We start from the raw sequence: 26986 nt of genomic DNA on the forward strand, positions 1-26986 counted from the left end.
ATGGCACAGGAAGCTCAGCCTGGTGCTCTGTGATGTCCTAGAGTAGTGGGATTGGGGGTAGGTGGGGGGGGGAGGCTCATGCAGGAGGGGATATATGTATACAGAGAACTGATCCACTTTATTGAACACCAGAAACTAACACAACGTTGTAAAATCCTCCAATTAAAATACATACATACCTATGTACATAAATAACTAGAAATAAAGGCTGGTGTTCAGCACCGTTAGAGATCAGATATGGATGTGTTGTAAATGGCTATTACATTATCTCTTGTGCTTTGTGGTCTGGCTTAGATGTCCTTTGTTCTGAGAAGCTTTCCACAGTCCCCCTTATCAGAATTAAGCTCTTCCTATTGCAGTTTTGGGGTTGTTTTAAAAGCCTTTGAGATTAGGTTTATTTGTTAGTTAACTAAGTCTCCCTAATATCGGGTTGGCCAAAAAGTTCATTCAGGTTTTTCCACATGCTGTATTAAAAAAAGAAATAGACCTACGTGTACTCGGTGTCACCTTAAAATGACCACCGAAAAGTTAGCTCATCCAATAAATGGTATTAAGACAACTGGGTAAAGTACCAAGGAAAAAGCATAGGTTATTATCTTTACCTTACAACGCATAGCATCTAAATCTAACTGATTCAAAATTTCATGGTTTAAAGGGCTTCCCCAATAGCACAGTAGTAAAGACTCCGCCTGCCAATATAGGAGATGTGGCAGGAGCTGTGGGTTCAATCCCTGGGTCAAGAAAATCCCCTGACGAAGGAAATGGCAACCCACTCCAGTATTCTTGCCTGGGAAATCTCACAGAGGAGCCTGGTGGGCTACAGCCCATGGGGTTGCAAAGAGTCAGACACGACTTAGAGACCACACACGTTAAAGTATTAGAAATAAAAAAGATGTCATGCAACTATATACTTTGCAAAGTGTACAGTTCAGTCAGTTTTAAAATATTTACATGACTGGGCAACCATCACCACTCTGTAATTCTGGAACATTTGTATCACCTCAAGGAAGAGGAGGGTTCCAATCTGACCACATCTTCACAGACGCTTGTTATTGCCTGTCTTTTTTGTTCTAGCTGTCCTAGAGGATGTGAAGTGGCTTTGTAGGCTTGATCTCATTGTAGGCTTGATTTACATTTCCCTACTTTGGCCACCTCATGCAAAGAGTTGACTCATTGGAAAAGACTCTGATGCTGGGAGGGATTGGGGGCAAGAGAAGAAGGGGACGACAGAGGATGAGATGGCTGGATGGCATCACTGACTCGATGGACATGAGTCTGAGTGAGCTCCAGGAGTTGGTGATGGACAGGGAGGCCTGGCGTGCTGGGATTCATGGGGTCGCAAAGAGTCGGACACAACTGAGCGACTGATCTGATCTGATCTGACTGACTAATCACGTTGAACATCTTTTAATGTGTTCTTCTCTTGAAGTTTGCTTATAACTTTATGATGGTAGTTGTTATAGCCAGCACCTGTTTACTCTTTACACTTCCTATAACCCTTTGCTCAAAAGTCTGTAAACTGTGGGGCTTGAAACGTGTTTCATGAATGAACTATTTATTCCTAATATCACCCAGGAGGTATCCTGATATGAAGTATGGAGAGAAGAGAGAGAAAAAAGACAATGTGGACAAAAGAATAGAGCAAAAAACCCCAAAGAATACAGTGCTTATTATTCTGAGAGTATCCAAATTATATACTGAATGATGTTTTATAGCTGTTAAAGATGTCCTGATATTTCTACCAGGTGATCTGCTTTCATCACATTTTTTCCTTCATTACTAGGGTAGATTCAGTAAGGAGGTATTATGTCAAAATTAAGACTTTTGGTTTTAGAGGAGAGAGGGAAGAAAAAGAATTAAACTGGAAAATGCCATTTTCAACTCATTATAGTAATTGAGCACAACTTAACTCCTTCATGTTCCTCCAAAGCAATTTTTTTTTTAAATAGAAGGAAATCTGTAAGTATCTGAGAAATTCAATGAAGATGCTATCACAATTCAGAAAATCTAAAAAATATTTGTTAGATACCTTCTTTCAATGAAGTGAGATTCATTTGAAAAAAAAATAAAGGCAACCCTCAATTCACTAAATGCAAAAGCAAGCCCCAAGGAACTAGAAAAAGGAGTTTGTGATGGAATCTCACTGTCACCTACGCAGAGAGGCAGGAGCTGGAGTTGCCAGGGAGGAGTGAGTCATCCCCACGAACCGCCTGGAAGTGCACCAGACAGCAAAGTGCAGAGTCAGAGCCCACTGCAGTGCTCAGGCCCGGCTGCTAAGGGAGACTGTGGGAGAGACAGCCCAGCCCAGGCAATGGCGGGGGGCATCCCACAACGGGTAACCCTCCGTAGAAGCTCCCACTCACCAGGGCTGCCTGCCTTCCTTAGTGATCCGGGTTCCACCATGTCAGGCTACTGCTCTGATTTATGTAAACTGGTCCCTTCTTCTGTGCTGAAGAATGTGGTGGTGTTTTAGTTAGGGTTTTTTTTTCATTATAAGGAATGGAAGCTTAATCATACTATCTTGAGTTGGAGGGACCAGGAAGAATTACTGTAAGATTCCTGAAAGCATCAGAGGAAGCAGAGCCCCTCTGGAAATTCAAGAATGGGGACCCTATAATTATGGGGCCTCGTGGACACCAACGTAAGGACTCATGGCAGTGACCTAGTATTGACAGGGTTCCGTATTGCCCCCAGCTGTCTGTCCCACCGTGAAGAATTGTAATGTCTCCTAGGAGTTCTCATCACAAGGAAAAAATATTTTTACTTCTTTTGGATTAGATGGTGGATGTTAACTATAATTTTTGAGGACATTTGACAATATATGTAGTCAAGTCATTACAGTGTAACAAACTTATACACTGTTGTATCTCAATAAGACTGGGGAAAAACAAATTGTAATGCTAGTGAATTAGAATGATATTATTATTGGTGACATATCAAATAGATCGAATTCATATGTATGTGCATGTGTGTGTGTTCAGTCATGTCTAACTCTTTGTGACCCCATAGACTATAGCCCGCAAGGTTCCTCTGTCCATGGAATTTTCCAGGGAAGAATTATGGAGCAGGTTGCCATTTTCTTCTCCAGGGGATCTCCAAGACCCAGGGGTCAAACCAGCATTTCTTGTGTCTCCTGCATTGGCAGGCAGATTCTTTACCACTGAGCCACCTGGGAAGCCCCAATTTGTATGTACACCAGTCACAAATTTAAATATTTTATGAGTAGTAGCAATTTACTTTGCAAAATACCACACAGTATTTCACATGGCTGAACTCCCTTGTGATTGGCAAAAGAGAAAGATGGATATTTTCCCCAAAGTAGGGAAATGTATAGGCTACAATCTTTGATGGCAATGTAATAAAATTGAAAATGAATCAAAAGGAGATTTTTAAAACTAACAAAAAATTTAAAAAATACTATTCTTGTGTGTGAAAAAGATGAAAATTCAAATAAATGGGAAAGAATAGATCATGCTATAAACAGTGCTGGAACCCACTGGTAACAATTTACAATGACAAAATTAGATTCCCTACCTTGAGAAATATACAAAAACAAATCCCAGATGGTTGATATTTTTAAATGTGAAAGGTAAAGCCACTTACATTTTCTTTTCAGTAGAAAAATAAATAAATCATAGGTAAACTGTATATAATCTTGAAGTAGGGAAGGCTTATCTAAGCAGAAATCATAAATGATAAGATTACTAGTTTTGAATGCATAAAACAATTGTTCATCAGAAAAACATCATAAACAAAATTAAAAAGTAAATGACACACTGGGGTAATATTTGTATTATGTTTGATAGATGACTAGTTAGGTCATTAATATGTAAAGAGTCCTGTAAACCAATAACAAAAAGAGAAAAATTCAATAGAAAACTGGTCAAGAATGTGAAGAAATAATTCATCAGAGATGAACCATAAATTATTAAAAAATAGATAATAAGTTAAATGTTACTAGTTTAAAGAAAATTAAAAAAAATATGATGCCATTTTCTCCCTAATTGACAAAGGATTTAAAAACAAAAAATACTGTCTCTAGAGTTAAGGAAGTTTTAGGGAAACAGGCACCCTTATATGCTACTGATAAAGTAATTTAATCAATACATATCAAATCATTAGAAGGTTACATGCCCTGTGCCTTAACAATTACTAGCCCTTTATCATAAGGAAATATTCAGAGATGTATGCTAATATACACCATACTGAAGAATTTTTAATCAAATGGGGAAATATTTATGATACCTCATACTATAAAAGAAGATATCAAAATTGTATGCTAGCATGAACATAACCAAGTTGAAAGATATACACAGGTGCTTTGAAAAATATTTAAATGTTAATGGAAATTTCTATATATTTTCTCCATTTTTCAAAAAGCACAGTTTACTTTTATAGTTAGAGAAAAAGGGTATTGAAAATGGAGTCTACTCCTTTAAGAATATTTCCCTGAGAACAATTAAAGAAGTACAGTTATTGGGACTGAAAGTGACCTTTGAGATTTTTAGTTCAAACTCCCATTCTGCTCACTGGAAGCTCATTCAGCACTTCTACTTATAGTATAATTAATATGTTTTGAGATTGCTTATATATATATATATATATATATATATATAGTTATTTTTCTAGCGTTTCCAGAGGAGGGTCACACAAATATAAGGCCTGTTTGGACAGGTAAAGACACAGTGTTCTAAGGATGAGAGAAAGGAGCGGCTGGCTATTTTAAGTCTTTGCTCCCTGGCAGAGAATTCTGGCCATGCTTTTTTAGGTTGATTAACAGCCTGTTAAACATCCTCTACCAGGAGATGGCTTCTCTGGCAGCCATGAGAATGCCCTTGCAGACTCCCAACTAGAGAGAACTCAGTGGCCCAAGTCCCCAGCTGCTGCAGTCATAACCCTTGGCTATGTTTGTACAGAGGTTATACTTCCCAGTGCTGAGCCCGGTCAATGGCTGAGTGCAGCAAGGTGACTGGCAACCCTTTCCTAGGAGACACAGGGCTCTTCTGCTCCTCCAACAGCCAGCTTTGTCCCCAGGACTCTCTGCTCTTTGCTGAATCTTCCTCAAACTGTTAGGCAACCTAGAACCCCTCTGTTTTTTATTTTTTAGCAGCCCTGTGTGGCATGTGGGATCCTAGTTCCCCAACCGGGGATCAAACCTGTGCCCCCTGCATCAGGAGTGTGGAGTCTTAACCAGTGGACCCCCAGAGGAGTCCTCAGCTTAGAACACTTCTACCCAATCTTCTCTCCTTCCCTCCTTCACTGCTGCTCAGACTTGTCCTCCCAGCCTCCTCTGGGTTTCTCCCTACTTTTTCCTCACACAAGCATTCTCCCTAATACAATTTTGCATATTTAATCCCATCTTGGCATTTGCTTTCTCAGAGGACTCAAGCAAACATAACTTTGGAAATCCTAAGTCTTGCTGCCCACTTCAATTTTTTTTTTTTCCACTTCAATTTTTAATGTCAGCAACTAATTCAGATTTAAAACATGTACAGGTCAGTATTAGCTTGTGGAATATACATATTTGTAAATAGCACTCTCCACTGTATTTATCTCCTTTACAGGCAGACAAAATACAGTGACAAGCTAATTAGCATTAGTAAGAGAATTAAACAATAAAATCATAAAAGCTGCCATGCTGTCATTTTTTTTTTTTTTTTGTAAAGGGAGGGGTGGTGTCATATGTTCTTCAAAGCTTGGGTTAGCCTGTTTTAGAAATATTAAAATCATGTGGTTTCAGACCATGGTTCCTTCATGTCTCTCTCTTTGAGCACTTAGAGTTGCATTGTTCCTTAACATTATCCTGTGGAAATAGAGCTAGACGAGGGACAACACCTTTAAAGGCTTGACATCACTCTTGCTAACAGAATCCATGGGGCAGAAAATGTTTATTTAAATGTGGTCATGTCAAAGTCCTTCTCACTCTCAGCCACAATAGAGCTTCAGCCTTTTGTTGGCAGAGTCAGCCTGTCAGGAAATCACCTAGCAATGCACTGTTACATTTAGACGGCTATAACCCACACCCCTGAGGTTCAGAAGTGGCCAACAAGCTGGGGATGAGCCCTCCACAGTGTCACTTCCTGTGAGGGTAGAGGAAGATGCATCTTGTAGGCAATTGTGGTCAGTGGGCTTTGACACACGTGACATGCTAGTTCCCTTACCAGCACCATAAACATTCTGGAGTGCAATCCCGTGTGCAGTCCCGGTTGACCACCATATTGCTACAGGCAGGAGATTCAGTGCTGACTCTGTAGATCTGGGCTCCAAGTGGGTGGAGCTACAATTGCCACTGGATGTCATGCCTCTGAAGACAGACACAACACAGTGACTGCTTTCCGTGAGAAGGCACCAGTGTCCCCTTCACCACTGGGATTGACCTTCTGTCACCCTCTCTCAGGTCCTAAGCAGAAGAAGCCATAAAGCTGATCAGCAGAAGATTCAAGATTTTGAGCCAGGGTTTTCTTTTCTTTCTTTTCTTTTTTTTTTTTAAATTTTGCCCTTGCTAGGTCTTTGTCATGGCACATGGGCTTCTCTAGTTGCAGGGTGGGCTTAGTTGCATGCCCACATGAAACTTAGTTCCCTAACCAGGGATTGAACCTGCATCCTGTGCATTGAAAGGCAGATTCTTAATCACTGGACTACCAGGAAAGTTCCCTAACCCAAGATTTTCTGATTCTAGGGCTATGATTCTACCACAATCTTCACTGGACGAGGAGCCAGAGGCTGTGCTTAGTTGCTCAGTCGTGTCCAACTCTCTGTGAGCCCATGGACTGTAGCCCACCAGGCTCCTCTGTCCATGGGATTTCCCAGGCGAGAATCCTGGAGTGGGTTGTCATTCCCTTTTCCAGAGGATCTTCCCGACCCAGGGATTGAACCCGGGTTTCCTGCATTGCAAGCTGATCCTTTACCATATGAGCTACAGGGAAGTTCCTGGCCTGCAAAGATTGCCTGAGCTGCTCACTACTCACTACCTGTATCCCCACAGCCTTCAAGCTGATTTAGATTCAACCAGACTTGGCCATTGGTATGGAGGTCGAATAGCAAAGACTGCCACAGTTTGCATGTATTGAGGCTTCCTGGGTCCAGGCCCAGTTCTGAGGGTTTGATCTGAATTATTTCCATTTGATCCTCACTGCATTTCCATGGGGAGGGTCCCATTACATTATACTCACTTAACAAAGTGAGTATAGGGAAGCATGTGGAAGCTCATGAAGTTTAGGTCCTTATTCAAAGTCATAAAGCTCCAGATTTCAACTTGGGCTTCAGTTATTTTACATTGTTTTACTATCCCACATTCTTCCAGATAGGACTGGAGGTTGGCATTGTCAACAGTGGTAAATCATAGAAGATACTTTTATAAGGAGAAATGATGCTAGCGAAGGAAGGGTGATTCAGGCTCCACTAAGCCCTGTCATCACAGGAGCCAATACATCTAGGGCTAGTCTTGTGGCGGAGGCTAGTTTAATTTAGACTGTTAACTATAAACTAGGGAACTGTTTTACTGGATTACCCCTGCTTGGGTCATTCATCACTCCTCCCTTTCTCACACCTGACCATAAGAACTTAGTCTCCTCAAATTTGTCCTCCTTCTCTGCTCTCATCGCTGTTCCCCTTATCAGGTCCTCATCATCTCTTGCTGGATATGGAAGTAGGATATTCAGTAAGGACATGTGAAACTAGAATCCTGTGCATTGCTGGTGAGAATGCAAAATGGTATAGCTGCTGTGAAAAACAGTCTGATGATTCCTGAAAAAGTTAAAATTAGAATTACCATTTGATTCAGCAATTTTACTTCTAGGTATATACCCCTCAGGGATCCCCCAGTGGCTCCGCTGACTCAACACTTCTTCGTCTGTCTGTCCATTTTTTTGTCTACACTGTCACCAGAATCCTGTTGCTTTCACTTCCTAAATGTCTTCCTTTCAGTTTCTTCTCTGTTCCAGCTCAGACCCTATCATGGAGAGTGTGGCCATCTAACCTGTCTCCCTGTCTCTTGACCTCACTCTACTTCAACCCACCCTCCACATACCAATTGAAAGATATCAATTCTTTGCATAAAATTATTTACTGCCTTTTGGCGCATCAAAGGATATTATCAAAAAAAGTGAAAAGGCAACTCACAGAATGAGGGAAAATATTTGTAAACCACACATCTGACAAGCATTTAACATTGCATATCCTGTGGTCATGTATGGATGTGAGAGTTGGACTGTGAAGAAGGCTGAGCGCCAAAGAATTGATGCTTTTGAACTATGGTGTTGGAGAAGACTCTTGAGAGTCCCTTGGACTGCGAGGAGATCCAACCAGTCCATTCTGAAGGAGATCAGCCCTGGGATTTCTTTGGAAGGAATGATGCTTAAGCTGAAACTCCAGTACTTTGGCCACCTCATGCGAAGACTTGACTCATTGGAAAAGACCCTGATGCTGGGAGGGATTGGGGGCAAGAGGAGAAGGGGACGACAGAGGATGAGATGGCTGGATGGCATCACTGACTCGATGGACGTGAGTCTGAGTGAGCTCCAGGAGTTGGTGATGGACAGGGAGGCCTGACGTGCTGGGATTCATGAGGTCGCAAAGAGTCGGACATGACTGAGCGACTGATCTGATCTGATCAGATCTGATAGATAACATTGCATAGATTCTATATGCAATTGCATATGGAATTCATAAAGAGCTCCTATAATCCTACAACAAAAAAAGCAAACAACTCAATTAAAAAATAGGCAAAGGATTTGAATGACATTTCTCCAAAGATTATATGCAAATAGCCCACAAGCACATGAAAGGATGCTCACCTAAGGATCACCAATCCTTAGGGAAAAGCAACTCAAAATCACAGTGAGATACCGCTTCACACCCTTCAGGATGGCTATTATCAAAAAACAAAAACAAAGGGGAAGATATGGGGAAACTCAAATTGCTGTTGAGAATGTAAATTGTATAGCTGCTGTGAAAAATAGTCTGATGGGTCCTGAAAAACTTCAACATAGAATTACCATATGATCCAGAAATTTGGGTCTTCCCAGGTGGTGCTAGTGGTAAAGAATCCACCTGCCAATGCAGGATACGCAAAAGATATGAGTCTCTTCTTCCCTGGGTCAGAAAGATCCCCTGGAGAAAGGAAATGGCAATCCACTCCAGTATTCTTGCCTGGGAAATTCCATGGATAGAGGAGCCTGGCAGGCTACAGTCCATAGAGTTGCAAAAGTCAGACACAACATAGCAACTAAAAAACAGCAACAACATACCCCACAGCCTAAAAGCAGGAACTGAAACAAACACTTGTATATGGATGTTTAGAGTAGCATCTTCACAATAGTCAAAAGGGGGAAAGGGCAGTACAAGTCACTCAGTCGTGTCCGACTCTTTGCGACCCCATGGACTATACAGTCCATAGAATTCTCCAGACCCGAATACTGGAGTGGGTAACCTTTCCCTTCTCCAGGGGATCTTCCCAACCCAGGGATTGAACCCAGGTCTCCTGCATTGAGGGCGGATTCTTTACCAGCTCAACCACAAGGGAAGCACAAGAATACTGGAGTGGGTAGCCTATCCCTTCTCCAGGGGATCTTCCCAATCCAGGAATCTCCTGGGTCCAGGGTCTCCTGCATTGCAGGTGGATTCTTTACCAACCGAGCTATCAGGGAAGCCCCAAAACAACCCATTTTCCATCAACAGATGAATGCATTAAAAAGAGTATCTGTGTGTATATGTAGAGAGATATACAGATATAGATATGTAAAATTCAGCCTTTAAAATGAAACTCTGATACATGCCAGAAATGGATGAAACTTCAAAATATTATGCTGTGTGAACTAGCACAAAAGGACAAAGAGTGCATGATTCCACCTATATGGACTTCCCTGGTGGCTCAGACAGTAAAGCGTCTGCCTACAATGCGGGAGACCCAGGTTCAATCCCTGGGTTGGGCAGATCCTCTGGAGAAGGAAATGGCAAACCACTCCAGTACTCTTGCCTGGAAAAATCCCATGGAGGGAGAGCATGGTAGGCTACAGTCCATGGGGTTGCAAAGAGTTGGACACGACTGAGCGACTTTGCTTACTTACCACCTATATGAGTTTCCTAGAATAGGTAAATTCATAGAGATTGAAAATAGAGTAGTGGTTGAAAGTAGACCAGGGGCTGGGGCTGGGCAGGGAAAGTGGTGGAATGCATGTCTAATGAGAAGAGTTTCTGTTTGGGATGATGAAAAGTTCTGTAAATGGATAGTGGTGATGTACATACAACATTGTGAATGTACTTAATGGCACTGAATTGCACACTTAAAAATGATATAATGTCAAATGTTATGCTATGTACATTTTACTACAATGAAAATATTATTTACTGTCAACAGGATGAAGTCTAGACTCCTTAGCATGGCCAATAAGACCTTCCATGTCCTCACCTCCGTTAATGCTCTCAGGTTCATCTGCCACATATCTCCCTGACTATGATAAGGCATTTGAACTACCTTCCCGTCACCATGGACTTGCACCCCATCCTCCTTCCTTCAAATTTCAGCTCAGGCTTCCTCTTCCAAAGTCCCTCCAACTTGACTCCTCATGCTTAACTCGGCTCCCTGTAACTGTTCTTTCCATATTGCTTAAACAGATAAACTTCCACTCATCCCTCAAGGTGCAAATTCGCTGTAGTCCCTCTGTGAAGCTCTCCTTCCCTTTCTCAGGCAGGGTTGCTTCTCCCAGGATCATGTTCCTGAATCTCTCAATGCTCTTTTCCCTTCGTGGAAAATATTTCTTTGTCCATCTGTCTCTTTCACTAGCTTGAGAGTTTCTCAAGGGAGGAGACTCCAGGACCTCAACACGCCCCAGTGTAGTGGAGTGAAAGGCCCATTCAGAAAGCCTTGCTGGATGAACACCTATCTCTGAATGGCTACATCTCAAGTCCACTGCTTTTGGTTTTGGACTTAGGAAGAAAAGGCATTCGTTCTCTAGGGAAACAGAGGAAAGATTTTCTGTACTTTTCCCATCAAAGACACAGAAGGTCTCATTTTCAACCTATAAGAACATACACTCTTTAAGACATCCTGGCTTTGATTTTGGTTTTGGTTGGTTGAGTCTCTTTAGCCCTAAGGATATACCATGAAGACTGGAAGTTATCATTACTTCTAGCTTTACAAATAAGAAAATACTAGGGAAATAAAATTAAAAAAGGAAAGACAATTTTTAATAACTTCTAGAAAATGTGGTTATTTATAGAGGGATATTTTGGGGCTTCCCTGGTGATCCAGTCATTGGGACTCTGCACATCCACTCCAGGGGATGCGGGTTCGATTCTTGGTTGAGGAACTAAGATCCCACATACCAAGTGGCACTGCCAAATAATAAAATAAAAATTATAATTTGTTATTAAAAAGTAAAGAGGGATATTTATTTTGCTCAAACCATGTAACATAGGCCTACATAATGCCATTTTTCACATTTTTACGCTGACTGCTATTAGCCCATCTCTGCCTTCCTAACAAAAATTGTTGTATTATCACTCACTACTGTTTTCAGTTGTCCCTGCCAGAATCAAACATTTACCTTTAGCCAAAGTTATTTTTAAAAATAGACTTCCATGAAGATCTAATATGGAGAGAATAATAAGTAAAAACAGATTCTGAATTTCTATCACACCAGGCACTGCCCTCTACACTATTTTATGCACCTGTGTTAGTCTGCAAGGGCTGCTGAAAACAAAGGTCTACCATTAGAGTGGTCTAAGCAACAAAACTGTGTTGTCTTACAGTTGTGGAGGCTAAGAAGCCCAGGATCAAGGTGTTGACTGGGTTGTCTCCTCCTGAGAGCTGTGAGAAGCATCTCCTCCAGTGTCTGGTGGTTTCCCAGCATCCTTTGGTATTTCTCAGCATCTCAAACCTTCACCCTGATCCCTGTCTTCAGCTTCACGTGGTGTTCTTGCTGAGTGTGTGTCTGCCTTCAAACTTCCCCTTTTTATCTATTTATTAAAAAAAATCCTTTTATTTATTTATTTAATTTTGGCCGCACCATGCAGCTTTGGGGCTCTTAGTCCCCAACTGGAGATCGAACTCAGGTCCCCTGCAGTGTAAGTGCAGAGTCCTGAAACCACCAGACTACCAAGGAATTCCCAAATTTCCGCTTTTTATTATAACACCGATCATGTTGCTTTAGGGGCCCACCCTACTTTAGTACAAACTAATCTGGCAACCCACTCCAGTACCCTTGCCTGGAAAATCCCATGGACGGAGAAGCCTGGTGGACTACAGTCCATGGGGTCACAAGGAGTCAGACACAACTGAGTGACTTGACTTCACTTCAATCATAACTAATTACATCTATAAGGACCTTATTTCCAAATCAGGTCACATTTTGAGGCACTGTGGGTTAGGACTTCAAATATGAACTTTGGGGTCACAATTCAACCCAAAATACCACTTCCTTTAACCTTCCCAATAACTCATTTAAAATTTTGTTAAGACTTCCCTGGTGGTCCCCTTGTTAAGGATCCATCTGCCAATGCAGGGGACTCGGGTTCGATCCCACATGGTAAGGGGCAGCTAAGTTCATGTGCTGCAATTAACACCCAAAACAACCAAATAAATAAACACATCTTTTTTTTTTTTTTTAATTGTCATTTCACAGAGGATGAAATTGAGGGTTGGGAAGTTAAGTAACAAACTCAAAATAGGACAACCAGGGGGTTTGCAAAGCTGAGATTCAAAACGTGGTCTGTTTGATTCCAAATTCCAGTTCTTTCTCCTCATATAAGCGAAAGACCTCTATTTACAAGTCTCTACCTTATTTCTTTTAGGCTCAGTAAATACTTGTCAACTTATTGAGCCTGGGCCTTTTCACTGTTACGTAACAAGTTAGTTCCTTTTCCAAATATTTACTGAGTACCTACTACTGTAAGTATTACAGGCCCTGGGTTCAAAGATGACTTGAAACATAGACCAGGGTTCAAGGCACTTATAATTTAATGGGAGAGACAGACACATAAGCCAGTCACTATTTCATAGGGAGATATCAAGTATTAGGTAGAGATTCAAGCAATTCTGCTGTGGGGGGATTAGTACTAACCATGGGATTCAGCTAATAATTTTGGTATCATTGCACAGGTGACAAGGGACTGCAGGAAGCACATTTAACCCGCAGCTTTCCTTTGCTTCAGCACATTCTCCTCCTTCACGGGACTATTGGAGAAGTGTTATCCACTGAGGAATTAACTTTGGAAGCAGCATGAACTTCAGAGAAGACTGATCCTAGCATGATGTTCTTCTTTCTCCATTGAGGTCATTCGGTCCGTCTCAGGGAGAGGATCTGGTTCTGGAGAGAATTAATCGTTTTATTTAATTTACTTATTTTGGCTTGCTAGGTCTTCGTTGCTGCTTTTCTCTAGTGTCTGGGAGTGGGGGTTACTCTCAAGTTGTGGTGTGCAGGCTTCTCATTGCTGTGGTTTCTCTTGAGGAGCTCGAGTTCTAGCGCACGTGGGCTTCAGTAGTCGTGGCTCCCGGGCTCTAGAGCACAGGCTCGAAAGTTGTGGCACTTGGGGTTAGTTGCTCCGTGGCGTGTGGGATCTTCCTGGACCAGAGACCAAACCCATGCCTCCTGCCTTGGCAGGCAGATTCTTTACCTCTGAGCCACCAAGGAAGCCTCTGGAGACATTTCATTTTAGCATGAAGTGACTCCCTTCTTTGAGACAGATGATGATGTTTCCACAAGGATTTAGGAGGACTTTTTCTTCCTTGTCCAGGCTCATCCTGAATGTCACGAATCTGCCCTTCCCCGGAGGAAAGTACACTGGATGTCGAACAAAGTCCATCTTTACCCCAGATCCCAAAGTCAGTCTGCTGAATGCAACATTTCCAGCGAAGGCTCTTCTTCAAAGCACTGTTATATACAGTCCCTTGCCTTTGAAGTCATCCAATAAACTAATTACTGCAGAGCTGACAGGACTGCAGAGTCCTCTTAAAATGCACACACACACAGCCCTATGTGTCAGAAACTCTTAATGAGCAATGATGGAGTTCTTTGGGCTTCAAAGAAAGATCTGCTTGCACACATGAAAATATCTGCTTTTTAAAATATATTCACAGAATCCGACCACTTAAACTCTGAAATTTCCAGGGAGAACAAGCATGAGAATCTGAGCAAGAGAGGAGAGAGGAGGCATCAGATTCTTAAAAAGGGAGCTGCACTACTTACACTCTCTGGTTTTAACTAGATGTGGCAGAAAAAGACTTGTTAGGACTTGAGTTTCTATCTCAAAAATGGAGCCTCAAATATCTTCAAGTCTCTAAATGCTCCATGACATGCCGTTGGCAAATAATTCGAGTTTATTCATGCATTTATCCAACAAACATGTATTGAAAGTTTGCTATGTGTAGAGTATATAGAGACGGTTTTGAGGACCTCAAACTGGTGGTTATGGTAATGCCCAGTGTCAATGTTAACAACAACAACAGCTTAAAAATTGCCAGCAGTGGCTTATTAAGGACCATCTTTTTTTTGTATCTGTGTCTGGTGTGAACGGCACTACCACTCTTCTTTAGGCTGATGAAATATCAGTCAATGGCTCATGCACGTCTTCATGAATGAGTGGCAAAGTTCTTAGGGAGACATAGCCTGGTGTTGGAGATAGCTACGTCTGTAAGGGAAGAAACTACGAAAGGAATAAGTGAAAAAATTTTCCTCCCAACAGAAAAATCCCCAGTACTAAGATGCATGTTTTTGGAGTAAGCAAGTACTTAGTATAAGATTCTTTCACATCTGATTATATGGCTACCACAGATGTATTTGTTGGGATCTTTCTGGCTATAAGAACAGATAATCCACCCAAAGTGGTTTATGTAAGAAGGATGTTCATAATCTCATGTAACAATGAAATATGGAAGTCAGGTGGTACCCAGGTCTTCAATTCAGCAATTCAAGGAGTACATGGGGGAATACAGATTCTTCCCTTCTTCCTATCATGCCATTCTCACTGTGTTGGCATTTGGCTCCAGACATACTCTCTCATGGTTCCAAGATGGTCACAGTAGCTCTAAGCTTCATAGCCTCACAAATCACCATCCAGTGGCCTAACAAGAAGCATCAGTCCTTTTGAACAGCAAGATCTTCCCCAAAGCTCCCTCTACTCTCATAATTGGCCAGCATTTTAAATCACGTGCTTGTTCCTAAACCAATCATTGGCATGGGAAACTGAATTATCACAGTTTATCTAAGCCATCAAGATTGAATCCCAGGGGCTGGAGAGGAAGCCAGCATCCTCTGGAAAATATGACTCTCTGATTCCTGAGCAAAATGGAAATACCTACAGCAAAAAAGACAAGGCAGTAGTTGGTGGTAGGATGGAATGGATGTAAGGCAAGCAGCTGAAAGGACCACTGCAGCAGAGTTCCAAAGCAGAAGCACCTGCAGGCAAGGAGCAGTTCCATTGAGGACCTGCTCTGATGACCACTGGGCTCGACCTTGCTTCACAGACGAGCTTCTCTTACAGGAATGAGTTTTGCTGATCTTAAGGAGAGCTGCTAAGGACACCCTGTGCTGTATATTCTACTGGTTCATATTACACCACCTTGACCTAGAGCCAAATTATGCATGAGCTTCTAAAATGGTTTATGGCTAGGGTAGGCTAGCTGATGTCATTTGTCAAATGTAGCACTCTAGAATTATCTTACCAATATAAAACCAGGCAAAAGCTTTCCCACAGAATATTTATAGGAAAATGTGCATTTTGAAAATAAGGATGAAACACCCTAGAACTTACTCCATGTGGAATAGTGGAATGACAGACCCAGTCCCTTGCAGTTATGGTGAGGGGAGTGACCAGGTTTAAACTTAGGAAAAAGGAAATATGAGAGGTGCTTCTTGAGCTGCTCCTTCCTTGCAAAACTGAAATTATGGGCTTCTTTGAAATGGACACATTTGCTTTTTATATGCAAATTTTTCAAAGGTAGATAAATTAATACACTAAAAAATACCCCTAGTGTCCCGAACTTACTGCTTCATGTATAGTATGAATAACTATGTTTTGATCAGTGGATTACTATGAGTTTCCTCTGTGAAGTTATCAAAATAGGAAGAGACCTGAGTACTGTCTACCTTGGTGATAACATTAGCATTAAAGCTTACTTTCCAGATGCAAAAGCTATCCCTTACATTTATGCCAGGGGTTCCCAGCTCTGGTCACACACTGAATCATCTGCAGGGCTTTCAACACTTATGCCTCAGTCCCATTCTCAGAGTTTTTGATTTGATAGGAAGCCCAAGTACTGATTTTTTAATATTTTAAAGCTCTCCAAGTGATTCTAATGTGCAGCCAAGTTTAAACTACTACATCAAAATCACCTGGAGGGTTTTTAAAAAAAAAAAACCACAGATTGTTAGAGCAAACTTCAGAGTTTCTGATTCAGTAGGTTTGGGGTGGGACCCCAAAATTTGCTTTAATAAGTTCCCAGAAGATGCTGACACCTCTGCTTGTAGGGGCACACTCTAAGAACCCTCACTCTAGAGTACTATTCAGCAAACCCATAAATTCATATAGGTCATAAGTCCATTTAGATGATTTGGCTGGAAGTTTGTTTTTGTGTGGCCCATGAGCTAAGAATGGTTTTACATTTTTAAAAGAGTTGTAAAGGAGCAAAAACAAAATAGCAGCAATAAAAACAAAAAGGAATATGCCACAGTGTGGCCTGCAGAGCCTAAAATATTGAATATTTGGCCTTTCACAGAAAATGTTTGCTGACTCCTACCCCAGAAAAGGCAGAGGAACCAGAGATCAAATTGCCAACATGCACTGGATCATCGAAAAAGCAAGAGAGTATCAGAAAAATATCTATTTCTGCTTTATTGACTATGCCAAAGCCTTTGACTGTGTGGATCACAATAAACTGTGGAAAATTCTGAAAGAGATGGGAATACCAGACCACCTGACCTGCCTCCTGAGAAACCTATATGCAGGTCAGGAAGCAACAGTTAGAACTGGACATGGAACAACAGACTGGTTCCAAATAGGAAAAGGAGTACGTCAAGGTTGTATATTGTCACCCTGCTTATTTAACTTCTATGCAGAGTACATCATGAGAAACGCTGGGCTGGAAGAAGCACAAGCTGGAATCAAGATTGCTGGGAGAAATATCAATAACCTCAGATATTCAGATGACACTACCCTTATGGCAGAAAGTGAAGAGGAACTATAAAGCCTCTTGATGAAAGTGAAAGAGGAGAGTGAAAAAGTTGGGTTAAAGCTCAACATTCAGAAAACGAAGATCATGGCATCTGGTCCCATCACTTCATGGCAAATAGATGGGGAAACAGTGGAAACAGTGTCAGACTTTATTTTGGGGGGCTCCAAAATCACTGCAGATGGTGATTATAGCCATGAAATTAAAAGACGCTTACTCCTTGGAAGGAAAGTTATGACCAACCTAGATAGCATATTCAAAAGCAGAGACATTACTTTGCCAACAAAGGTCTGCCTAGTCAAGGCTATGGTTTTTCCTGTGGTCATGTATGGATGTGAGAGTTGGACTGTGAAGAAAGCTGAGGGCCAAAGAATTGATGCTTTTGAACTATGGTGTTGGAGAAGACTCTTGAGAGTCCCTTGGACTGCAAGGAGATCCAACCAGTCCATTCTGAAGGAGATCAGCCCTGGGTGTTCTTTGGAAGGAATGATGCTAAAGCTGAAACTCCAGTACTTTGGCCACCTGATGCGAAGAGTTGACTCATTGGAAAAGACCCTGATGCTGGGAGGGATTGGGGGCAGGAGGAGAAGGGGACAACAGAGAATGAAATGGCTGGATGGCATCACTGACTCGATGGATGTGAGTTTGGGTGAACTCCGGGAGTTGGTGATGGACAGGGAGGCCTGGTGCGCTGCAATTCATGGGGTCACAGAGTTGGACACGACTGAGTGACTGAAGTGAACTGAACTGAACTGAACTCTAGGGGATCTTGGAGTCTGATGGAAAAAAGCAAGACCCCTAAAAGACAAGAGAAACACTTTGATGGGAGAAATGGTAGAGGCATGGGGGAAATTCTGAACAGCTGAAAGATTATTAACCCTCTACTGTGCCAGGAGAATGTGAGAATGTCGTTTATCCTAACAACAATGCTATTATTACTCTTTTTTTTATAGATCAGGAAATTGAAGCTCAAGAGATACTAACTTACTAGTATACAAAGTTAGTAGATGATAGAAACATGAATCAAAGATTTCTGTCAATTACTTTATGTCCTAGAAAAAGCTCAGGATTCTGATTAGAAATGGATGTTTCCCAGAGTGACTCTAAAAACATTTTTTTTTTGTTGTTTAATTGCTAAGTCGTGTTCGACTCTTTGAGACCCCATAGACTGCAGCCCTCCAGGCTCCTCTGTCCATGGAATTTCCCAGGCAAGAATACTGGAGTGGGTTACCCTCTCTTTCTCTAGGAGGTCTTCCCAACCCAAGGAGTGAACCCACATCTCTTACATTGGCAGGTGGGTTCCTTACCACTGAGCCACCAATTCAGTTCAGTTCAGTTCAGTTCAGTCATTCAGTCATGTCCAACTCTGCAACCCCATGAACTGCAGCACGCCAGGCCAAGCTCTACAAATATAATAAGCCCCCAAAACATCTATTTTTTCCTCCGTGGGTCAATTCAATTTGTTACCGACTGTGTTTTAGGCACTGTGCTACAAAAATACCTGCTCCATTATCTCTGCCCTCAAGGAACTTACTGTTTAGTGAGAGGAACAGACATGGGGTGAAACCCCATGAGAAGTCAGAGAAGGATCTAAAGAACAGAGCCGTCAGGGCAGCTTCACAGAGTAGAGGTCCTTTAAGGATGCTTGTGCCCCAGATGGACAAGGCCTGGGAAAGTTTCCAGGCAGAGCAGACAGCACTGATCTCCAGTATATGCAAGTCCCAAATGGAAGGATTTTCCTAGCTTGCAGAATCTTCCTGCAGACCACAGAACTTACTGTCCCCTTAGCCTCTGGCTGTGTGAACGAGACAACTGGGCGACTAACAGAGAAGAGGCCCCCAGCTCAACAGGCTAGGAACAGCCACTAACCACAGTGGTTAGTGTGTGACAGGAAACATTGGTCCAATTTCAGCAAAACAAGAAACTTTCAACTCTATTTCATGGTTTTAGGCAGTCATTTCCAAGCAAAGTTATTAAAAGAAGGGTTTTTTTTTTAAAAATTAATGATTAGTCTGTTGGATGAGAAGACTTGTAAGTGAACATGTGGTAATGATCCAAGGATTGGGTTTCCTGCAGCCACTTTTGGCTAGAACAATCTGAAACCACCAATTTTATTACATGTGTGAGTTGCCATGCCGAGTTGCAGAAGCAAGCAGGATTCAGCTTTGTTCCTTGATCTCAGTTTCAAGAGACTAATAGTTTCATTTCTCATTTGAATTTGTTTTTAAGGGTCGAGTGCAAATGGAAGCACTAGGTAAGAAACGCTTTTCTAATTGACCACCAACGTGTTTTGAGGTTTTCTCGTGTGTGTGTGTTCAGTCATGTATAACTCTTTGGGACTCTATGGACTGTGGCTGCCAGGCTCCTCTGTCCATGGGATTTCCCAGGCAAGAATACTGGAGTGGGTTGCCATTTCCTCCTCCAGGAAGGATTGTCCTGACCAGGGATCAAACCCACATCTCCTGATCACAGGTAAAGAATCACAGGCGTGAATTCTTTACCACCAAGCCACCTGAGGCTATGGAGATGAATAATACAGAGATTTGTGTACAAGGAATTCACAGCCTTGGGAGGGAGGGGAGAAGGGCACATGAAGAGATTATCTCAGTACAGGGAAGTGAATGCTGATGTCAAGGAAGGAGAAGCTAGAAAAGGAACCATCCATCAGGATTTAAAAAGGCTCCTGGGCGGGACTGTACTGGGCCGAAAGTCTGTCTCTAAAGCCTGTGGAGGATCCCTTTGACTATTTCTTTGGGACAGACTGTCTACTTTTCTTACTGCAAACAACACATCTGACTAATGAGATCTGACCTGACCTTTAGTAACTTAGGTATATAGTCTTGGAGAAATTTTATCATCCATCACTGAAGTGCACTTACCCCTGGGGAAATAAGTTGAGAACAACGTCAGAGCCTGAAACATAAGAATGCAGAGCTAAGGGAATGTACTGGAAGATAACTCATCTAGAAGGAGGTGAGGGGTTATATGAAAGCATTCTAGAATTTTCCATTTAGATCAAGCATTCCATTTTTTATTCCATATGGTACCTTTTAAAATTTGGGAGAACAACATGTGTTCATTCTTAAAATTTTTGGAAAATAAGTACGAAGAAGAAAAAATCAGTTATATTAGTACCACAGAGAATTAATCTTTTGTTATATTTGCTTCTAAACTTTTTCTGCGCATATACAGATATATGCTGTGCTTAGTCTCTCAGTCATGTCTGATTCTTTGAGACCCCATGGACTGTAGCCCGCCAGGCTCCTCTGTCCTTGGGGATTCTTCAGGCAAGAATACTGGAGTTGGTTGCCACAACCTCCTCCAGAAGATCTTCCCAACCCAGGGATTGAACCCAGGTCACCTTCATTGCAGGTGGATTCTTTACCCTCTGAGCCACCAGGGAAGCCCAAGAATACTGGAGTAGGTAGTCTATCCCTTCTCCAGGGTATCTTCCGGATTCAGGAATCAAACCGGGGTCTCCTGCATTGCAGGCTGATTCTTTACCTGCTGAGCTACCAGGGAAGCCCTATACATACAGATATACAGGTTCAGATCATTGAAATGACACTATATACATCTATGCACAGTTTCTTTCTGATCGTTTAATATTATTTCACATGCATTTTTTTATGATTTCACAATTTCATCAAAAATCTTTTCCATGACAAGGTTTAATTACATTAACCATACCTTTCTTTTTAGACATCTAAAATTTCCCCTAGTTTTTAGCCATTGTAAATAGTACGATAAAAAATTATATTATACATACAACCTTGTCCTGGTTTGCCTGGAAACTTTAAAGTTTTTTTGGCACATATTGCCAAAATGCTTTCCAGAAAATCTATACCTTTGCCAGTATTAAGTATTATAATTCTTGAAATATGTACAAAAGTAACAGGTGAGATTGAGTATCTCATTTTAATTTCCATTTATTACTGTAGTGCTGACCATTATAAAATGTTTTTCATAGCTATGTTTACTTTTTATTCTTAAAAGTGTCAGTGTCTTTTGCCAATCTTTCTGTTGAGAAGTCACTTTTCTCATTGATTGTATAAATGCTTTACAAATGAAGGCTATTAAATCTTTACATATTAATGAAAATAGTCTTGCTTTTTGTGTTTAGATTGTTTTATGTGCAGAACTTTTACACAATAAAATAACTTCTACACAACAAAATCCATATTCTTTTCTTAATGTTTTTATGTTTAGATTCCTTTCTTAAATGCGGGCAAGATAAATACTATTCATCTAAATTTTATCTTAGTTAAAAAAATTTTTTTTTCATCTTCTACATTTACCTCTTAAATCCCTTTGGAATTTAGTTTAGTTTATGGTTTGCAGTAAGGATCATGCACATATTATTGAAAGAAGATTCAAAAAGAAGGCAGTGTTCCAAGCTCGGGAAGTGTTGTTCACTCTCTGTGAGCAAAATTCAGATTGTCGGGTCCCACCTGCAAGGAGGAATCAAACAGCACAAAAAATCAGATTTAACAGCCGAAGTTATACCTATCTGAAAATGCAAATTCATTATGCTATGCTATGCTAAGTCACTTCAGTCGTGTCCAACTCTGTGCGACCCCATAGATGGCAGCCCACCAGGCTCCCCCGTCCCTGGGATTCTCCAGGCAAGAACACTGGAGTGGGCTGCCATTTCCTTCTCCAATGCATGAAAGTGAAAAGTCAAAGTGAAGTCACTCAGTCGTGTCCGACTCTTAGCGACCCCATGGATTGCAGCCTAACAGGCTCCTCTGTCCATGGGATTTTCCAGGCAAGAGTACTGGAGTGGGGTGCCATTGCCTTCAAATGCAAATTGTTTACTAGATAAACTGTTTCAAAACTTAGAACATATGGAAAAAAATAAGAGGGTCCTTGATATTTATTTATTCAATGCAAATGTATTCATCACCTCCATGAACCAGGAACTGTTCTTGATTGGGAAGTGACTGGAATTACAACTGCGATGCCTGAAAACATCACACAAAACATCACACCCGTATATGCTACGCTATGGAGTGGTAAAGCATTGTCATCTCAATATGTTTCATATGTTTGCATGATGCAATTCTTCTAAAATATAGCTAATTCAGAAACGCCTTATTATAGAACATAGCAACGTTATGAGGGAATGCAATGACTAAAGTTTCTGGCAAACTCAAAAAATTACTTAAAAAGAGAGAGAAGAAGAATATTTTATTAAGGCTTACCCAAGGATGATACTAGATTTTGGTATTACGGTCACAAGACAGTGATACTATGTAGTGAGTTGGCAAAGTTGTGTTATACAGTGGCTTGGCAGTAATTTCCCAAATGTAGAAAATATTCTGCAAAACCATCAAATTCCCTTTGGGATTATCCACCCACACTTCTCAGTTGTCGAGGTTCTTTTTTTGGTATCAAATTAGAACACATTATCTTGACCCACTGTGAAACAGCCTTCACTGAATTATGCCTGAGGCCTGTGCCCTTGGCGCTTACTGAGGGATTGCCTTATGAGGTTCCTTGCTGCATGTGCCACAGAAGTAAGGACATTGTCTAACAACTCACTCATCATTCATGTGACATTCCATCCAAAAACTTAAAAATTTCCTCTCTCCCTTCCTCCCTTCCCTCCTCTCTTCTTTCATTTTTCTTTGCTTAAGCTTCTGAATCCAGTTAATTTACATTAAGTTCTAATGACATTAACTATAGAAAGCCAGGCCCATCTCCTGGTCTGGGCTTCCTATTATTTTTATAATTCCTTAGTTTTAATTTATTTTCACTTGTGTTGTTTTATTTCCTATTTGTATTTCTTTTGGTAATAGGTCATTTGTTCTGATTCCATTCTTACAAAATAATATTCTGATAAATGATTACTTCCTAGGTATTTTTAAAAGGTTTTTATATATCTTGATTTTATTTATTTTTACTGGTGTATAGTTGGTTTACAATATTATAGGGGTTTAAGGTGTACAACATAGTGATTCAATTTTTAAAGGCCATACTCCATTTATGGTTATTATAAGTATTGGCTATATTTCCTTGTGGTGTATTCATTTTAAGCATAGTAGTTCTGAGGTCTTAGTCTTTTCCTCTCATCTTGCCCTTCCTCCTTTCTCTCTTTCCACTGGTAATAACTATTTTGTTCTCTATATCTGTGAGTCTGTTTCTTTTGTGTTATATTCACTAGTTTGTTTTATGTCTTATATTCCACATCTCCCTATGTGTTCTGATATTAAGAAGAAAAGCAGTGGCAGAAAAGTTTTAGCTTGCATGCCAGCTCACAGCAATGGCAATGGTTGCTTGGAGCACTGTGTTAAGAGGGAAAGGAGATAGCTTAATTAGCAATGTCCGCTGTGAGCAATGGTAGGAGAAACCGTTGGCCCTTCTATCAGGTATTTGATATTTATGTCTTAAACAGAATATATGACTATTCTGATAACAAGCAAGCATAAACAAGATAATAAATGGCTTTCTGATTTATAAATCAGTGATCTGTAAGTTTCATTAGCCCACATCCATTCCCCAAAGCGTGACCATACCTATGTTAAATGAAAAAAAATTGAGTTCTAAGCTTCATGTAGAAATGGGCTCCTTTTAATAAATCTGACTAGCACTGGGTTCAAGAATAGGTAAAACGGGATTCTTCCTCGATCTAAAGAATCTGGCCCCTAATTCTCTCTCCCACTGGCTTTTCAATATATGAAAGTGTGCAATTAGAGATACATTTCTTTAGATTCTAAAAGCTAGCTGTTATTGACTCCTAAACTAAAAGACAAGTAGTCCTATACAGCAGGGGTCCCCAGCCTCTGGGATCTAATGCCTAATGATTTGAGTTAGAGCTGATGTAATAATCATAGATATAAAGTACACAATAAATGTAACGCACTTGAATCATCCCCAAACCATCCCCCCACCTCTGATCTGTGGACAAATTGTCTTCCACAAAAATTGGTCTCTGGTGCCAAAAAGGCTGGGGACTGCTGCTACAGAAGAGTAACACTTTAGCTTTTACCAGAAAATTAGTTGGTTGATTGGTAGTTAAGAAGAAGCTGGAGAGTGGGGATAAGTGGGATACTAGGAGGGTATAAGAAGCCAGAAGCGGGTGATGGAGGAGCTAGATTTTGCTTATTTCACAGTCTTGCCTGGCTTAGTCCAGCAGCCCACTTGAGATAAGCAAAGAGTAAGCTTATAGACACATCATATTGGCCCTAAATAATGAGGAATGAGATAATTCTCTAACAAGGAATTAAAAGGAATATACAGGCAACCCTTAATGATCAAATACGAACTTATATGTGGATGGAGAATTCTTAAATTTCCAGTAGATAATTAACAAATTATCAACTTCTTATAATGAACAAATTCAACTTCTCTCAAACCCAAAAGACATATTTCTGAGAGGAGCTGGTTTTTTAATTAGCATAATAGGAAAAAGTGGACAGTACTGCTCATGTATTTATTTATTCACTGCATTCTGTGAATAAATTGCTCTATGTTCCTTCTGTGCTTACATGGGTCTGGTACAGGGCAATGCTATTCAGGAAAGTAATGGAAGACACAGCTCCTGCCTCTGACAAGGTTACATCTGGGTTGGGAGATGAGTGATTGGTACATGAAACAACTGGGGGAAAATATTGGGGGGATAAAATCAAGTGTTAGGGTCCTCGGTTCAGGTTGCAAGCACTATAGAAATTCAGAAGCAAGAAAGATCACAGGAGGAGAGAAATCAAAGAGCAGTCACTTTGAAAGGGATTGCAAGAAGCTGCTCTTCCTGTCTCAGATGTCAGCAGTAAACTCTGGCTCTTACCACCCTGGAAAGACCGAAATCAACGCTATGTGATATTCCACACCTGCCCTGGACCATTCCAGCACATCAGACTCTGAGAACAGCATACTCACCGCCCACAGAAGAAAATCTAGCGTGGACTCTTGAAAGTTCTAAAATAGTTTAAAATGGAAAAAGTAAACAATTTCTATTCATGCTGTGTAGGTTCTTTGTGATGAATTATGAAATTCACTCTTCTAGTCTGTGGATTGAGATTTATACCTGCCATATCCACAGACAAAGACATGTTTATTTTTGTTCAAATTTAGGAAACTGTAGCTACCATTCCATAATCTAAAATGCAGTACATAATTTGAATGTACGAGCCAGCTGTTAGGTAGAAGGTCCCTCAATGTGAGTTTCACCAACTGTTTCCTCATAATTAGTCATTTTATGTTTCAGAACTCAATTTCTATTTTATGCCTCCAGGCCAGTCTCTTGGGTAGGAGAACTGAGGCAGTCATTTCAGGTCCAAGCTTGAAGGCTTTATGATGAGGCACTGTACCTTACCCCTGTTGACTAAGTATCATTGGAATGAAATTTCAAAATCTCTACCATTAAGAGTATCTCAGAGAGCCTATGAAAGATGCTAATATTATGGACCCTTTCAAATATACTGTCTTGGTTGTACTCCCCTCGACCCTTCACCTTCTCATGGATGGCTGTGGCCCTATTCCCACATGGTGGTGAAAACAATCTAAGTCCATTTGGAAATCTCACCACTTTTCCTCAGTTCACGAATGAGTTCTGGAGGGTCCTGGAGGTACTAAGTTGTCAGGGTCTGAGTTGGGGGTTCCACGCTACAAGCTTTTCTCTTCTGGTAGGTATCTACTCACCTGTCACCACCATGGTTGGTCCTTGGGCCTTGGTTCATAAAGCCACTTTGAAAATTCCTGGTCCTTTCTGGACTGCTGGCTCTTTCTATGACATTCCTACCTCTCTAATACTCAGACAGCAGGAAACTTGGTGAATGAAACTGTATCCCTGACTTCCTAGGCCCCGCTGTTTCCCCAGAGCCCAAATCTTGCAGAGCCTTTCTCTGTGTAAATCACTGACACATGTATGCAGTCATCGCTTCTTCCCTCCCCCATCGGCTCCTAACTCCTCAGGCCAGAAAACGCTTTTCTAACCTGGAGCCAAGGAAGGCTTGCATTTATTCATAATTTTTTAATGTAGACCAGTGGGTCTCAAAGAACTGGACCGGCGGCATCAATATCACCTAGGAACTTGTTAGCATGCAAAGCGTCTTCCCCTCTACCCAGCGCTACTTAATCAGAAACTCTTACAGTAAGGTTTACTGATCCTTGTTTTAAAAGGCTCTCCAGTTGACTCTGATGCTAGATAAACTTTGAAAAATACTGATCTTTTCCATGATTTCTGTTTCTTCCCCTGGAGCATTGGTTCTCAGATTTTAACATACATCAGAATCTCTGGATGGCTCGTTAAAACAGATTGTCAGGTCCACATGCAAAATTTCTGATTCATTAAGTCTGAAGAGAGTCTTGAGACTTTGCATTTCTAACAAATTTCCAGGTGATGCTGATGCTGCTGGTCTGGGGACCACATTTCAGAAAACCCTTGCTCCATGAAGAAGTTTTAGCTCCATAATTGTCAATTCTTTTCCCAGTCTCTCCCAGTAAGATCCATCTAGTTATTATTGCTAAAATAACCAAATATATTCTCTAGGAATCTACTTACGTGTGGTTATTTCCGATCCAAAACCATCTCTCACAGATTTGACAAGGGCATATGCTAATGTTTTTGAAAGCCAAGAGCTGATGTTAGGCCAGCAGGGCTTAATCTTTTTCATCCCAGATTCCTCTCCAATTCAAGGGCTCCCAGAGCTAGTCCATCTGTAGGACATCCTACAAGATTCAGAAGGAGAAAAAGAGTCCATTGTTTATCTCATAAGATCTGGCTTACAAACAGCAGTCAGAGTTTGTTTGGCTCCTTACCAGAATTCAGAGGTTGAGAAAAATATGATTGTTGAGGAATACAGAAGAGTTAGAGAAAAT

This window comes from Bubalus bubalis, chromosome 5 (assembly GCF_019923935.1).
Source record: "Bubalus bubalis isolate 160015118507 breed Murrah chromosome 5, NDDB_SH_1, whole genome shotgun sequence".
NCBI lineage: Eukaryota > Metazoa > Chordata > Mammalia > Artiodactyla > Bovidae > Bubalus > Bubalus bubalis.